Below are 12,767 nucleotides of genomic sequence, written 5' to 3' on the forward strand. Positions count from 1 at the left end.
TGTTCAACTCTCTTCCCTCTTTGTCATGGTGATTCTTAGCTTTAATAAAGAGCCATAGGTATGGGAAGGATGTTTGTCTTGTGATGTCAAGATTGCCAGTTTGAGAATTGTTTAAGAAGAAACTTTCATTCTCCTGTTTCAGTTTCAATTATAAACTCTCACTCTTAACATCTTTTATCCCACTCAGTCAGCTGTCCTTTTTGGTGCCTGGTCCACTTTCCTACACAGAAGGAATACTCTGAGAGTATTTTACAAAACTTTAGGAGGTTCCAAGAGTCAGATGTGATATATGATACACAGATATAATACCCAGCATTACACAAAGCATAGTAGTATGTAGCCTGGACATTGTTCCCTGCTCCCCCCGTAATATGTATTAGGGGCCCTGGGAGAAGAGAATGCAGAGGAGCATCTAACACAGAAGATTGGACCTCATACTACACAAAATTCTCTCTGCAGAAATAGCAGCTTACACTCTGATTGAACCTATGACTTATTCTCCTTCATTGTTCAGAAGGTGTCTTCTATAGACATAAAGAGTTCATTAATAACTACTCAGAGGCATGACACTTTTTTTTATAAATAACTTTAGGTGGAAGACTTAAAAAACTATCTCTACCTTTTTTTAAACTGACTTTTTCAGTTGTAGAAAGAGAGAATGTTTCTCTATTGGTCCTAAAAATGATAAAATGGAATAAAACAATGCCCTTGAAAAATCTGTTCTTGTTTTTTCAGTTGTTTTGCTGTTGCTAACACCATCAGTATTAGTCTTTAAAAATAACCATTTTTGCCATTCCAAAATAAAGTTCATTTCTCTTAAATGAATACAAAGTGCAATGAGGGAAGTTGTATGCGTGTAGGTTAAGCTTGGACAAGAACGGTTGCCCAGTGTATCCATTAAATCTCTGTTGGACTTCCTCCTGGACCTACAGCAGAACACATCATTGACTCCAGGCTTGTGATTAGGTATGCTTCAGAGAGGAGTCTGCATGAAAGTTGCTATGTTTTTAAATTAGAAAAGATAAATGACAGAGGCAAAGCCAAGATGGAAGAAAAAAGGCGGTACTCGGCTGAGCTCTCCCCAAACCCTTTCAAAAACCTTTAAAGGTCATAAAACAATTCCTGAAGTAGCAGGACCCACAAAACAATGGGGTGAAATAATATTCCAGCCAAAGGCAACTTAGAAGGTTCTCAGCAGGTAGGAGTGGAGCATATAGTCCAGTACAGGCTGCACCGGCGTGCGAGCCACAGCGAAACAGGAACAGGCCTTGGGAGCCACTGAAATCAGCAGTGGCAGTGGCAGCTTCTGGAGCTCTCACCCCAAAAGATGGTGATGGAGTCAAACAACTTGTCAAAATAAGATTATGGGGTCTTTTTGCTGCTTTGCCCATACTCAGGGGTCACAGTCCTGGGCGGCAGTCCCAGGGTCAGGAGGAGTACTAGTACACCAGAGCTTTCAGCCAGAAATAATTCAGGTATTGTGTAACCACACTCAGGATAATCAAAGACTTAGCAGCTTCTACATTAAAGGATCAGGGGCCTTGGGATATGATATTCCAGAGGGCAAATGAGTTAGGATTACAACCAAGAATCACCTACAAGCAAAACTAAGTATAATCCTTCAGTGAAGAAAATGGATATTCAATAAAATAGAAGACTTTCAAGCATTCTTGATGAAAAGATGAAAAGACTAGAGCTGAATAGAAAATTCATCTTTTAAATACAAGACTTAAGAGAAGCATAAAAAGGTAAACAAGAAAGGGAAATCATAAGGGACTCATTAAGGTTAAACTGTTTACAATCCTATGTGAGAAGATGATTCTTGCAACTCAAAAAACTTTCTCATTATTAAGACAGTTAGAAGGAGTATATGTAGGTAGATGTTACTGGTATGAGTTGAATATGAAGGGAACACACCCAATTGTGTATAGAAATCTATCTTGGGGGCAGCTAGGTGGAGCAGTGGATAGAGTACTGGCCCTGGACTCAGGAGAACCCGAGTTCAAATCCAGCCTCAGACACATAACACTTACTAGCTGTGCGACCCTGGGCAAGTCACTTAACCCCAATTGCCTCACAAACACACACACACACACACAAAAGAAAAAAAAAACCTACGTTACCCTATAGTAAAAGTAGGATGGGAAAGCAATAAGAGAAGGGACAGGTTGATAGAATAGAGCGAAGATTGGGGGAGATGGTAGTCAGAAGCAAAACACTTTTTTTTTTTTGGTAAGGCAAGTGGGGTTGAGTGACTTGCCCAGAGTCACACAGCTAGTGAGTGTTATGTGTCTGAGGCCGGATTTGAATTCAGGTCCTCCTGACTCCAGGGCTGGTGCTTTATCCACTGTGCCACCTAGCCGCCCTGAAGCAAAACACTTTTGAGGAGGGAAAGGGTGAAAGGGGAGAGAGAATAGAATAAATGGGGAGGTCAGGGAATAGGATGGAGGGAAATACATTCAGCAATCATAACTGAAAAAAATTTTGAAGCAAATTTCTCTGACAAAGGCCTCATTTCTCAAATATATAAAAACTAAGTCAAATTTATAAAAAAAAAATAGGAGCCATTCTCCAACTGACAAATGATCAAGAGACATGAACAGTTTTCAGATGAAGTAATCAAAGCTATCTATAACCACATGAGAAGGTGCTCTAAATCACTATTGATTAGAGGAATGTGAATTCAAATAATTTTGAGGTACTGCCTCATAGCTATTAGATTAGCTGTTGGGACAGAAAAGGAGAATGAGAAATGTTGGAGGGGGTGTGGAAAAAACGAGATATTAATGCACTGTTGGTGGAGCTGTGAACTGATTCAACCATTCTCTAGAGCAATTTGGAACTATGTCCAAAGAGCTATAAACCTGTGCATACACTTTGACCCAGCAATAGCACTGCTAGGTCTGAATTCAAAAAGAAATGAGAAACAAAAGGGGAAAAAACTTCTATGTACAAAAATATTCATAGCAACTCTTTTCTGGTGGCAGGGGGTTAGAAATTAGGAGGATGTTCATCAATTGGGGAATGGATGAACAAATAGGATTGTGATGGTATACTATTGTGATATAAGAAATGATAAGCAGGATGCTCCAGAAAAACCTGGAAAGGTTTACACAGGCTGATGCAAAGTTAAATGTGCTGGGTACAAAGAAACAGCAATATTGTAAGATGATTAGCTTTGAATGACTTAGCTATTCTCAGCAATACAATGACCCAAGACATAGCAGAATGACTTATAATGAAAAACACTATCTATTCCTGGGGGGGTGGGGTGAGGGGCGGGGAAACTGATGGCATCTGAATACAAATTGAAGCATATTTTTTTAACTTTATTTTTCTTGAGTTGTTTTTTTTTTACTATGTTTTCTTTGAAAATATGACTAATAATATGTTTTACATGACTACACATGTATGACCTATATTGAATTGTTTGCCTGCTCAATAATGAGGGAAGAAGGGAGAGAATTTGGAACTCAAAGTTTTAAAGATGAAAGTTAAAAATTATTTTTATATGTAATTGGGGAAAAATTAAATACTAAATAATTTTAAAAATAAAACTAGTGTTACGAAGAAATAAAAAAGATGACTTGTAACATTGACCCTATTGCAGAAGACAGGTATTCTTGATGTTTGGCTCCATCTTTTTTCTAGGTGCTCTATAGAATTTCTTCCACATAATGCCCATTGCCTTTCAAGGTTAGTGCCACATGGAAATCACAGTTATCACTTAAAATGTAAACCTACATGTCATAGGCAATGCTTCTTCTCCTTAAGAGGTACCTCTGATGACATATATTTACTTGGAAAAGAAGTGGCATTGCACCTGCAGCCACACATTTCACCCTCATTGAATTTGCCTTCATCCATGGAAAACAGACTGGTGCTTGTCCCGTCCCCTCCTATGTGGCCTGAAGAACTTTAATGGGGTGGAATCACATAATAAACAAGCACTCTCTGGTCTGGTGAACAAACCAGATGCACTGAATGAACAGGGGAGAAAGGTGCTCCAAAGGACTGATGACTACATCGCAATTTAATTTAAACCTGCCTTGGGGTAGCCATGCCTTGTAATCTGGCTTCTTTATGTGCGTATTGCCATAGAATCAGCATGATTCTTTGCACTCAGTCTGAATGCTTGACATCCTTATCACAGAGGAAAGAAAGCCCTCGCTTGATTCCATTTAAATGTTCTTTCTAAGACAGTGGCCTCTAATATGGGTTTCTTACTCCATGCGAAAAGAAGAGCAAAATAGCATTCTGGGGGGTTGTTGTGAGTGTGGCAAGTGAAGCTATAGGAGAATCACATTGCTATCTTCTCTGAATCTGAAATACTTTGATTATATCCCTCCTGGGGATATATACTTGGATAGCAAACTGTGAAAGCACTTCCTTAAGAGACTCTGCTATTAAATAGGTGAAGAAGTCAGCATTCCTTGACATATTAAATCTGAACTGATGCCAGACATACACACACACACACACACACACACACACACACACACACACACACATATATTAATGCCAGATTTAGTGAGACAATATTGTCTTACTAAAGAAAATTAGCTTCATCATCTTTTATCATTTAGAAGTACAAAAGATCTTACAGTTCAACCAGTCTAATCTCTCCATTTTATTGATAAGGAAAATAAATGAGTCCCACAGAAATTAAAAAACAAAACAAAAAAACTTGACCTTGCTCACACAAGGAATAAAGAAAAATAGAGGCAAGATTTGAACCTAGATTCCCTGTGTCACCTTCATCTCTATGTTTCCCTAAATTGAAATAAAGGCATCATTTTTGCCAAATTTCATTTGAGGTTGAAAAAAAAGAATAATGTGAAGGGATTTGTTTAATCTTGTGTGGTTTGCTGTTGGAATTCGGTTTTAACTTCGTCTCTATTCCAGAAGTTAGTTTATAAGTGGGTTCTTTGGAAATTGGGAACATTTTTATCATATAAACAACATTATAGATAGTGTTCAGGTCATCAGAGTAACAGCAGAAATGTTGTCTATTTGTGATGAAAAAGAGCAAGAAAGAACATTTTGTTATCTTGCATGCCTGGGTATGAAGAAGTATGGATTCGCCACGCCTATAAATCCTTTTATTCTTTTATTTGGGAAGAACAGATTGGACTACATCTAATTGCCCTCCACATCTCTAAGCCTTTGGCTTGAGACCACTCTCACCCATCACTCAATGTTTTTATCTGTACTGTGTTTTAATTTTCTCTTTTTCCTTCTTAGAAATTTGACCAGTTTTAAAATGATTTGCATTGTTATAGAGAAATAGTAAGTGTGTAATTTTGATGAGAAATTTTAGGGGCCACAGTGAAGCTATCTTCAAGTATTTAAAGAGCCCTCATGTAGGAGAGTTTAATTTTGCTTGGCCTATCCTTTTAGGGCAGAAGTGATAATGGGTTCAGTGTTAGAAGGAAGCACATTTCAGTTCAGTAAGGAAAAAAAAAATCCTGATGAGGAAATCTTTCTAAAATTGGAATGGATTGACTCAGTAGATAGTGACTTCCCTCTGTAAATCTGTAAGAGGAAACTAGACCATTTACTGTTTGGAGATATTGGTGAAGAGATTCATGCCTTAGCTGTGGGCTGTATTAGATGGTCTCTGTGGACCTCTCTTCTCTGAGATTTTGATTACTCTTCCATTTAGCTGTCCCTCCTTGAATGGGTATGTAAGTATAGGGGTGGGGGTGGGGTGGAAAGTGCCTAAGAGAGATGACCTAGATTCTTCTGCTTATTTAGTATGCCAGGTTACAGCAAAGAAGTATCATTATCATTTCAAAACTTTACTGAACTGAATTACCTTAATGCTTTTCCCTAGCGAATTTTCATAGTCCAAAAGTGGAACAGGATAGATTCATGAAAATTGGGGCAGATCGATCCCTCACTCTAGGCAATGTGCCACATCAGAGAAAATATCATAGATTCGTGCATTTAGAGCTGGATGACTTTAGACCATCTGGTCCAACATCTTCAATATCCAGATGACAAAAATGAGATCTGAGGATGTTAAACGGCTTGTCCAGGTGCACAGTTAGTGAATGGGAGATCTGGGATCCCAACTCAGATCTTCTAACTCCAAATTCAATGTTGTGTCTTTGAAATGAAGGGAATAAAAGCCAAGTGAGTAAACTTCCTCTTCTTGGAAGCCCCAAATCTTCATGGCTTGGACAAAATATGTCTCCTAAAGCTAAATTCTATTCTTACTTGAAGGCTGATAAGCTTGAAAAATTCTAACTTTTTGGATATGGTTTCGAGAGACATAGGGGTTCCTTGTTAACATATGCCTTTCATTTTAAATACTGTTTAATCATAAAAGGCATTACCGTTTAAAAAGCAAAGGAAAGGATTTTGGTTTCAACAAGGGATTTGATTAGATCACCTCTAAGGTTCCTTTCAGCTCTTACATTCTGTGATTTGTTTCCCTGTGGTCAAGTAGTGAGAATGCTGAAGCAATGGAAATCCATAGTGCAGTTTAACAAGAGGTTGAAAACATAAGGGTAGGGTGACCTAAAACAGAGGTTAGTGGTAGGGTTTAAGGATAGGTACATACAGTATTGGAAGAATAATAAGCCAGATGGCAAACAGGCTGGTGGGAAAGGACAGCAACAGCTTGGGAGCCTCTCATCAAAAGGATTCAAATTGGGCAACCCTGAAAGCAGTGTCTCAGAAACAATCCAGTAAACAGAAGATCTCAGCTTCTTGGGGAAATGGAGATTCCTCTGTGAGGCTGTTCGGTTAATCTTTTCACTGCTGAAATCATGTGATCATTGCCATTAAGAGTTCCACATCAATTGCCTAGTGAAAGGTTAAAGAGATCGCCTGGTCCCTATGTACAGGAATTCCTATTTGGTTGTTCATATAGGGGCACTTTGGGTATAAAATATGAAAGTGAATTTTTCTTCATTTCCCCTTAGTCTTTCATGGCTTAGAGGTGACTGTGGGGTGTTTTATGGCTGTTCAAGTTGAGTATTACTTTAAGTACTGATAAAATCTCTTAAGTGGAAGAAGCATTAGAGACTGACCCAGCTACAGTTTATGCAAGTCTTGTCTGAGGACCAAGGGTCAGACTTTTGACTAGAAAGTACTACCCACCCTTTACCCACTACCCCAGACGAAAGAAAGAGATTTTGTTGTTTCTTTGGCCAAAGCAAATGCCAAAAATCTTAGTAAACTAAAAAAATAAAAACAACAAACCCAATAATAGTATCCTTAACATTCGATCTTTCGGTGTGCCTTTAAAAGATCAAACACGTCAAACCAAAATAAACTGGTGTCACTGCCTGAAAAAGGTAAAGAATACAGTCCTGATGAATTTCAATGTTCAAAAGCCAAGTACTACTATGCTAAGATATACTGAAGGCTGAATGCTTCCTGAAGGTTAAATATCATTGCTGAAGGGAGGATTCTTTTGTAGTGGCCACTGAAGAAGACAAAAAAGTGACTTTTCTCAGAAGTAGAAGCTATCGGTTTTTATCCATCTGCAGGACAGTATAGAACAGAGCTTTGCTCTTTTAAGTGCTACCAATCACTCAGATCTTGTGGTCACACATATGCACCACACATACATACACATACACACACACACACATTTCCTCTTTCCCTAATATATTTTCACTGTTAAAATTTATTTTTTTTCTTACTAAAATAGGTATAGCATTTGAAGTCTAAGTATCTAAATTTAAATCACAACTCTGCCATATGTGACCTTAGTCAAGTCACTGACCCTCTCTGGGCCTCAAGTTTCTTCATGTGTAAAGTAAAGGTGTTGAACTCATTGACCTCTGAAGAGCCATCCAGTTCAAACATAGTACCATATGAAATGGGAATTCAAATTTCATGGTCACTTTAAGACCTTGCAAACCAGCAAGTCACATACAATGCAAGTTGCTAAGATTTCAATACTTTGACATTTCAAGACAAACCTATTTGTTGTTATTAGCTTCACATATCCATCAACCAAGACTCAGCTTATACCAAAGATTTGCAAAAACTAAAATACCACAGCTTAGCTTCTCCAGATACTTGCCAAATTAAAATGCTATGCAAGTGTACATTTAACACACTATTTAAAAAAAAATCATTCTTAAAAGAGAGATCGTGTCCTGATTCTTGAGGATAAAAAGCAAACACTAGAGAGATATTCTAGTACAGTGGGGAAAACCACTGGATCTGGAAATAGAACAGCAAGCTGCAGTCCATTTAAACTTAGAGTTAGTTTTCTTATAAGGAAAATGAGAAGAATGATGATTTCTGTACTGTGTGCATTATAAACTATGAGTGTGGTTTGTTTTAAGTTAAAGTGGTAGTGAGTTTAACCCTTAATCATTTTATGTTTGAGGGAACTAAGGCATAGAGAAGTTATCTGCTTAACACAACACAGGAAATAATGAAGCCAGGATTCAAACCCAGGTGCTGTGACTCCAGAGCCAATGTTGTTGTTGTTGTCCTTGACATCATAATTGTTTTTTGTTGTCCTTGTTGTTTGCAGTTATGTCTCAGTGAGCTTCTAAAAGGTGAGCCATGAATATGATTGAAAACATTTGGACAGGGACAGGAAAACCTGAAATCTTTCAAAGCATAGTTCTTTATGAAAAAAAAAAAGAGGTAGGTTTTTTGTTTGGTTTTGTTTTTTGTTTTGTTCATTTGACATATTACCTTTCTTTTCCGGTCTTTTAAGTTGAGAAGTTAATTCAAATATTGTCCAGAGATTTGGAATGACCTAGATCCAATCAAGCAAAATGATCACAGACTCAGTGCTGGGCCTCAGCATTGCCATGCAGGGTTCATACGGGGAAACTTCAACTGGGAGTGATTTTTTTAAAAATGTCATTTGAATTATAGTTGTCACTAAATAACATTCTAAAAGTACTTTAATATCTTGACAAGCAATGAGTGTCATATGTTCTAATTGTCAAGTACTATTAATAGCCAGATCTTAATAGGCCCACATTATCTATTATGGGATTTTTTTTGCATTTTTCTCCAGAAATACCTTATATTCAGAAGGATAAGAAAAATGGAATTAAACCTCATCATAGACACACTGTATTTTATCACTCATTGAACATTGGACAAGAGGAATCCAGGCCAAATCACCTGCCCAGGCAAAGAAACCATTCTTTAAGGTTAATGAAATGTATGAAGAAGATCCCCAGATTTATACTGTACTTCTCTTTACAATTTCTAGACTCAAGTAGAACTGGATTACTTACAATTCCACAAACCGTATATTCCCTTATTTCTGCATACATCATTCTCTAATGAAAAGAAGCTATAAAGAAAATAGCCAAGACCTGGGTTCCAGTCCTGTCTCTGGAATGCACAGACTGCATTACCTATATGAGTCCCTCAGCTTTTCAGAGCTTAAGACCAGTGGTATGAAACACAAATGAAGCCACTAAACTGTACACAAGGACTCTTGGGTGCATAATGACTTGGGAAACCACGTATTAACATTATCTATGTTCTTTTGCATTTTATTTATTTTGTTAAATATTTTCCAATTAAATTTTTATCTGGTTAGGGTTGTGCTTGAGAGTGTTGGTTAGCAGTGTTGTGGCTTCAGTTATGTGTTTGATACCTCTGTCCTACGCAATTCTCTGAAACGATAAATAGTCTTACAACTTACAATACTAGGAGGAATCTCTTTACTGGAAAGCTGCTTATGCCAATGAAATCACAGGCCCAGTCTCTGTTGCTGTCCCTATCTCATTCAATCAGTCAGTCAATGTCTATTAAGCTCTTACTATTTTCAAGGCAATGTACCAAGTACTAGAGATACAATAAGAGACAAAAGACAGTCCCTGTCCTTAAGGAGTCCACAATCTAATGGAGGAGACAACAAACCAACAAATATATACGCATGGGCTACAAAGAGGATAAACAGGAAAGAAATAAGAGAAAGGAGAAGAATTAAAATCAAAATTCAAGAACTAAAAAGGGGCTTTTATTTCAGACTTAAAAAAAAGCTGGGAGGCAGAGATGAAGATGGAGAATATCCAGGCATGGAGGACAGGTAGAGAAAGTTCCAAGAGATGGAGTGTCTTGTTCATGGAAGAGCAAGAAGACCAGTATCACTGGATCAAAGAGTGCATGCTGGGAGTAAGGTACAAGAAGCCTAGAAAAGTGGGAGGGGATGGGGCAGCTAGGTGATGCAGTGGATAGAACCCCGGCCTTGGAGTCAAAGGACCTGAGTTCAAATCTGGCCTCAGACACTTGACACTTTCTAGCTATGTGATCCTGGGCAAGTCACTTAACCCCAATTGCCTCACCAAAAAAGCAAAAAAAAAAAACCCAAAAAACAAAAAGTCACTTAACCCTGTTTATCTCAGAACCAGAATAGTTTATTGAGTAAAGGGATGACATGCCCAGACCTGAGCTTTAGGAAATCACTCTGGTAAGTGAATGGAAGATGGATTGGAGGGAGGATAGACTTGAGGTAAGTGGATCTACCAGCAAGCTGTTACAATAAATAGTCCAGCTATGAGGTGATGAAGGCCTGCACTAGGATGGTGGCAATATCAGAGGGGAAAAGGGGACATATTTGAGAGATGGTAAAAAGGTAAAATTTATAGGCTTTGACAATAGATTGAATATGGGGGAAGGGAGGGGGAGAGAGGAATAGAAGATGACACCTAGGTTAGTGGACTGAGGGACTGCAAGAATGATACTGCTCTTAATAGAAATAGGGAAAGTAGGAGGTAGAGAGAATTTAGGAGGAAAGAGAATTATTTCTAGTGTGGACATATTGAATTTAAGATCCATACTAAAAGTCCAGGGGCAGTTAGGTGGTACAATAGATACAGCACCGGGCCTGAAAACCTGAGTTTAAACCTGGCCTCACACATTTACTAGCTGTGTGACCCTAGGCAAGAGTTTGCCCCAGTTTTTGTAAAATGATATGGAGAGGGAAATGACAAATCTTCAGTATCTTTGCCAAGAAAATCCTAAATAGGGTCAGGAAGAGTCAAAAACAACTGAGATGATGGAACAACAACCACATTGGACATCCAGGATGATGTGTTTGTAAGGTAATTAGAGATGTGAGAGTGGAGGTCAGCAGGGAAGGTATGGTCCTACATACAGATTAAAGAATCATTGGCATAAATATAGTAATTAAATCCATGGGAGCAAGGGAGATCACCAAGTGAAGTAGTGCAAAGGAGAAGGAAAAAGGGCCTAGGACAGGTGCTTGTATACCTATGGTTAGAGGGCATAATGTGGATGAGGAGCCAGCCTCCTGCTCTAGGAAACAGTAGTCACAGAGGTAGGAGGAGAACCAGGAGAGAATGGTGTCCCAAAAACCTAGAGAGAAAACAGTATCAAGGAGGAAAAGATGATCACCAATTTCAAAGGCTTCAGAGAAGCTAAGGAGAATAAGAACTAATAAAAGGCTATTGGATTTGGCAATTAAGAGATCACTGATAACTTTGAAGAGAGCAGTTTCAGTGAAATAATGAAGTCATGGATTGCAAAGTGTTAAGAACAAAGTATGAGGAAAAGCATTTATTCTAGATCACCTTGTCAAAGAGTTTAGCCACGAAGGGCAGAACTATCTCCTAATCCTTGGAAGGTGTGGGAAATGTAGGTTACAGGTATTGTAGTGGAACTAAGATGCCAAGTTCCTGAAGTAACAACATTTGGACTACTGACTAATTTACTCATGCCTCCAGCCCTTGAGTTAGACATGCACCTAATAGACAATCCACTGCGTTTACTGGGCTAAATCATCTTAAAAGCTTTGCTAAAACTCTCAGTGCCCATCACTTTATACAAAGTAGACCTTTAAAGCCTGTTGCTTAATCCTTTTTCAGTCGTGTTTGACTCTTTATGACTGCATTTGGGGTTTTCTTCAGGCCTGCAGTGTGCGGTAAATAGTTTGATGAATTGGTTCAAAATGAAATGCTTAACAAGACTCATCTGTCATTTAAGGAATCCAGGGGGAGATAAAACACACATATTCAGAGATCCTAATGCCGAGTTTGGTGCTAATTTTGGTCTATATGATTAAATTGTTAGAAAATGACTTACAAGGAAAGGTGTTAGACTCCTTCTGCTTTGTACCTGCGATGTCAGGGAAGCTAAAAAGAATAATTACTGATTAACACATTCTGAGAAAGGAGTATCTGTGTCACATTGGAATTTTCCTGTAGTAGACAACCACATTTTCAAAGCAATGGTTTAATATGGTTAAAATGATTTGTATCTCTTCTATTTACCACTACTGTCCTATTGTGTTCATAGATCTATAACGGTTTGGATATCTGGGAGCTGAATTTGTGGCATTCAGAATACAGTATGCCCTTCTTTATGAAAATGAAAAGAACTAGTCTAAAATTTCAACAGGTCATAAAAATGACATCTTAGAACTTGCTGTGATTCTGGAAAACAGCTAGGTGGACCAGTGGACAGAGCTCTGGGTTTGGAGCCATGATGACCCTGGGCAAATCATATAACCGCTGTCTGCCTCAGTTTCCTCAACTATAAAATGAGGATAATAACAGCACATAACTCCCAAGGTTGTTGTGAAGACTAAATGAGGTAACATTTGTAAAGTGCTTCACACTGTGCCTGACACATAGTAGGCGTTTAGTAATTACTTGTTTCCTTCCTTTCTTCCTGTCTGTGCCTTTTCCTTCAGGTAGAAGCAAACATAAGCAAAAACAAGTCAAAAACTGGTATTGCAAGTGTTGCAAGAATAGGCTGCAATCTTTTTAAACCACATTGTTATTTTCATCTGAATTATACTG

This window comes from Phascolarctos cinereus, unplaced genomic scaffold (assembly GCF_003287225.1).
Source record: "Phascolarctos cinereus isolate Bilbo 61053 unplaced genomic scaffold, phaCin_HiC Scaffold_1;HRSCAF=81, whole genome shotgun sequence".
In the NCBI taxonomy this organism is placed as follows: Eukaryota; Metazoa; Chordata; class Mammalia; order Diprotodontia; family Phascolarctidae; genus Phascolarctos; species Phascolarctos cinereus.